The following is a 5,539-nucleotide window of genomic DNA, read 5'->3' on the forward strand; positions in this document are numbered from 1 at the left end:
GACCAAGTTTCCAGTAAAAATAATAAACTTGTAATATGGAAATTATTTTAAAAAAGTGTTCTCAGAAACGAGCTATCATGCGTGAAGATTCATGCCTTTCAAGCCAAATGATCAATCTTATGGCCCCATTCATGGCATAGTTTGTTCAAATAATCTCATATTGTGCACAAGGGTGCATCCTGGAATTCCAAATAATGTTTCCTAACGGATTTTTCATTTTCTTTGCACGGAAAATTCATTTTCCATTTTCCGAGTGCCTGAAATGAGTTTTTTTGTGAAGGACCTACAATATATTTGTTGCAAAATTGGACCAAATCAATTTTCTAAAATACTAGGCCATATTAATGCACAATTGAAAAAATGGTTGGGTTTCAAAAGTTTTATCCACCTCTGATGAAAAAGACAAATTTGTGCCGATTCAGTAGGAAGCGGGTCAAATTTGAACTGTAGCTACCTTATTGTTTGCTCTTTATTTTTTCCAAAAATCATTTGTAGGTACATAAGTATCTATTTAATCAGAGAAACGTCAAAAGTTTTCCAAGATTCAACCACTAGCTAGGAACGGTCAAGCCCGCCGTTTTGACCGCATTTTGAAACGGGCATAAAAAATTCAAAAAAATCAAAAAAATGGAAAACCTTCGCATTGTGTCCTTATATGTGACCAAGTTTCCAGGAAAAATAATAAACTTGTAATACGACAATTATTTTAAAAAGGTGTTCATAGAAATGAGCTATCATGCGTGAAGATTCATGGCTTTCAAGCTAAATGATCAATCTTATGTCCACATTCATGGCATAGTTTGTTCAAATGATCTCATATTGTGCACAAGGGTGCATCTTGGAATTCCAAACAATGTTGCCTAATGGAGTTTTCATTTTCTTTGCATGGAAAATTCATTTTCTATTTTTTGAGTGCCCGAAATGAGTTTTTTTGTGAAGGACCTACCATATATTTGTTGCAAAATTGGACCTAATCAATTTTATAAAATAATAGGCCATATTTAATGCACAATTGACAAAATGGTTGGTTTCACATGTTTTGATCCACCTCTGGTGAAAAAGACAAATTTCCGCTAATTCAGTAGGAAGCGAGTCAAATTTGAACTGCACCTACCTTATTTTTTGCTCTTTATTTTTTCCAAAAATCATTTCTAGTTACATAAGTATCTATTTAAGCAAAAATACATGGTTTGGTGGCGATACGTCGATGTTTGGATGGTGGCCCAGGGCCCCAAATCCAAAACGCATAAACTCGCATGCCCGCCGCGTGGTCACCGCGTGACCTTGGTGTTGACATGCGTTCTGGGAGGCCCAGGCATGTCTAGTGGGTTGTGAACTCCCCATGTAGGTGCTAGGAAGAAAATTACAACAGAAGAATCTCACGAGGAGACCGACCTATTCTCAAAGATGAATTAGCAGCCAAGTGTTTGATTAGCGGTACGGGAAATGCACATGGCCAATGGGCGTGAGTGTTGGTTGAGGAGGATTATCTACTAAGAAGAATGTCTTCACAATTTTTCAGCTCAAAAGGAGGATCCTAGGTGGTACTTGCTTTGCAAAGTATCACACTGCACAAAAATATGAATGTTGAAGCTGGGCTCAAAATAATGAATGGATTGAGCTAAAATTTGGTGGAGGATTGTTATTTGGGCATAGGAAAGCACTGTAGAAAATTGATACCATTTGGATATATAAAAAAGGTACTTCCTTCCCAATGCTTCTAGGTGGACAAAAACTTTGGAAATTTGCTGAGGAAGATTTGCTAGGCAAATGGAGCTGAATTTTGTCATGAGGCAATGATTTGGATAGGAAAGAGTGCCCAGAAATTTCGAGGATAATCAAGAATATATAAATAGCACTTCCTTCATAAAGTGTTGTTGTGAACAGAATAGGAAAATGAATATTGTTGAATTAGTTTTGAACTAGGCATGGAAGGATTTTTTACATATTTGATGAAGATATGACCCAAAGGATTTTTGAGATTTTTTGGAATTGTTGGAATGACAGAAATACAGGTTACTTCACAACCTAGGGCAAAAACTGCCACATGGACATGACACATAGGCAAAACTGATGAGGTGGCGCCTAGTCATAGCAACCCACCACAATTTACAAGGTTATGACCATCTATATTGGTCATGATCAGCTAGAAATAAGGCAGCGGACCTGTGCTAGATGCTTTATGACCATTTCGTGTAAGGAAATTACGACCTTTCTGACCAAAATGGTCGTTATAGTTTAGGGTTTGGAGCCCCCCGAACAGCTTTTGACCAATTGGTCTCAAATGGTCATATATCTATGACCAATTCTTCCAAGGTCACTAACAGAAGGTCACTAGTTGACATATTTCTTGTAGTGCACGTGCGAACCATGCCTCATGGGCAAAATGACCAAGACTCCGTTCTCCGGAACAATGGAGCGAGCAACAAACTTATTGGAAATCATACATACTGATGTGTGCGGTCCAATGAGCATTGAGGCTCGCGGTGGCTATCGTTATGTTCTCACCCTCACTGATGACTTGAGTAGATATGGGTATGTCTACTTAATGAAACACAAGTATGAAACCTTTGAAAAGTTCAAGGAATTTCAGAATGAGGTAGAGAATCAACGTGACAGGAAAATAAAGTTCTTACGATCAGATCGTGGGGAGAATATTTGAGTCACGAATTTGGCACGCACTTAAGGAAATGTGGAATTGTTTCACAACTCATGCCGCCTGGAACACCTCAGCGTAATGGCGTGTCTGAACGTCATAATCGCACTCTATTGGATATGGTGCGATCTATGATGTCTCTTACCGATCTACCGCTATCATTTTGGGGTTATGCTTTAGAGACTGTCGCGTTCACTTTAAATATGGCTCCGTCGAAATCCTTTGAGACGACACCGTATGAATTATGGTTTGGGAAGAAACCTAAGCTGTTCATTTCTGAAAGTTTGGGGATGCGATGCTTATGTCAAGAAACTTCAACCTGAAAAGCTCAAACCCAAGTCAGAAAAATGCGTCTTCATAGGATACCCTAAGGAAACTATTGGGTATACCTTCTACCTCAGATCCAAAGGCAAGGTCTTTGTTGCCAAGAATGGATCCTTTCTAGAGAAAGAGTTTCTCTCGAAAGAAGTAACTGGGAGGAAAGTGGAACTTGATGAAGTACCGCCTCTCGAACCGGAGAGTAGCGCAGCGCAGGAAAATGTTTCTGCGGTGCCTGCACCAACTAGAGAGGAAGTTAATGATGATGATCAAGGAACTACGGATCAAGTTACTACTGAACTTCGTAGGTCCACAAGGACACATTCTGCACCAAAGTGGTACGGTATCCCTGTCCTAGAAATCATGTTGTTAGACAATGGTGAACCTTTGAACTATGAAGAAGCGATGGCGGGCCCGGATTCTGACAAATGGCTTGAAGCCATGAAATCTGAGATAGGACCCATGTATGAAAACGAAATATGGACTTTGACTGACTTGCCCGATGATCGGCGAGCCATAGAAAATAAATGGATCTTTAAGAAGAAGACAAACGTGGATGGTAATGTGGCCATCTATAAGGCTCAGCTTGTCACTAAGGGTTATCAACAAGTTCAAGGGGTTGACTACGATGAGACTTTCTCACCCATAGCGAAGCTGAAGTCCGTCCGAATCATGTTAGCAATTTCCGCATTCTATGATTATGAGATATGGCAAATGGACGTCAAAACGGCATTCCTTAATGGTTTCCTTAAGGAAAAATTGTATATGATGCAGCCAGAAGGTTTTGTCGATCGTAAGAATGCTGACAAGGTGTGCAAGCTCCAACGCTCAATCTATGGGCTAGTGCAAGCATCTTGGAGTTGGAACATTCGATTTGATGAGATGATCAAAGCGTTTGGGTTTACGCAGACTTATGGAGAAGCATGTGTTTACAAGAAAGTGAGTGGGAGCTCTGTAGCATTTCTTATATTATATGTGGATGACATACTATTGATGGGAAATGATATATAATTCTTGGAAAGCATAAAGGCCTACTTGAATAAGTGTTTTTCAATGAAGGACCTTGGAGAAGCTGCTTATATTTTAGGCATCAAGATCTATAGAGATAGATCGAGACGCCTCATTGGTCTTTGACAAAGCAGGTACCTTGACAAGATATTGAAGAAGTTCAATATGGATCAGTCCAAGAAGGGGTTCTTGCCTGTATTGCAAGGTCTGAGATTGAGCACGGCTCAATGCCCGACCACGGCAGAAGATAGAGAAAAGATGAGTGTCATCCCCTATGCGTCGGCCATAGGGTCTATTATGTATGCCATGCTATGTACCAGACCTGATGTAAACCTTGTCGTAAGTTTGGTAGGAAGGTACCAAAGTAATCCCGGCATGGAACACTGGACAGCGGTCAAGAGTATCCTGAAGTACCTGAAAAGTACTAAGGATATGTTTCTCGTTTATGGAGGTGACGAAGAGCTAGTCGTAAAGGGTTATGTCGATGCTAGCTTCGACACAGATCTGGATGACTCCAAGTCACAAACTGGATACATGTATATTTTGAATGGTGGGGCAGTCAGCTGGTGCAGTTGCAAGCAAAGCGTCGTGGCGGGATCTACATGTGAAGCGGAGTACATGGCAGCCTAGGAGACATCACATGAAGCAATCTGGATGAAGGAATTCATTACCGACCTAGGAGTTATTCCCAATGCGTCGGGCCTGATGACTCTCTTCTGTGACAACACTGGAGCCATTTCCCTTGCCAAGGAGCCCAGGTTTCACAAGAAGACTAGGCATATCAAGCGTCACTTCAACTCCATTCGTGAAAATGTTCAAGATGGAGACATAGATATTTGTAAAGTGCATACGGACATGAATGTTGCAGATCCGTTGACTAAACCTCTTCACGAGCAAAACATGATCAACACTAGAACTCTGTGGGTGTTTGATTCATCACAATGTAACTAGATTATTGACTCTACTGCAAGTGTGAGACTGTTGGAAATATGCCCTAGAGGCAATAATAAAATGGTTATTATTATATTTCCTTGTTCATGATAATTGTCTACTGTTCATGCTATAATTGTGTTATCCGGAAATCATAATACATGTGTGAATACATAGACCACAACATGTCCCTAGTGAGCCTCTAGTTGACTAGCTCGTTGATCAATAGATGGTTACGGTTTCCTGACCATGGACATTGGATGTCATTGATAAAGGGATCACATCATTAGGAGAATGATGTGATGGACAAGACCCAATCCTAAGCATGGCACAAGATCGTGTAGTTCATCTGCTAAAGCTTTTCTAATGTCAAGTATCTTTTCCTTAGACCATGAGATTGTGCAACTCCCGGACACTGTAGGAATGCTTTCGGTGTGCCAAAAGTCACAACATAACTGGGTGGCTATAAAGGTGCACTACGAGTATCTCTGAAAGTGTCTGTTGGGTTGGCACGAATAGAGACTACGATTTGTTACTCTGTATGACGGAGAGGTATCTCTGGGCCCACTCGGTAATGCATCATCATAATGAGCTCAATGTGTCTAAGCAGTTAGTCATGGTATCATG

This window comes from Triticum dicoccoides, chromosome 7A (genome assembly GCF_002162155.2).
Source record: "Triticum dicoccoides isolate Atlit2015 ecotype Zavitan chromosome 7A, WEW_v2.0, whole genome shotgun sequence".
NCBI lineage: Eukaryota > Viridiplantae > Streptophyta > Magnoliopsida > Poales > Poaceae > Triticum > Triticum dicoccoides.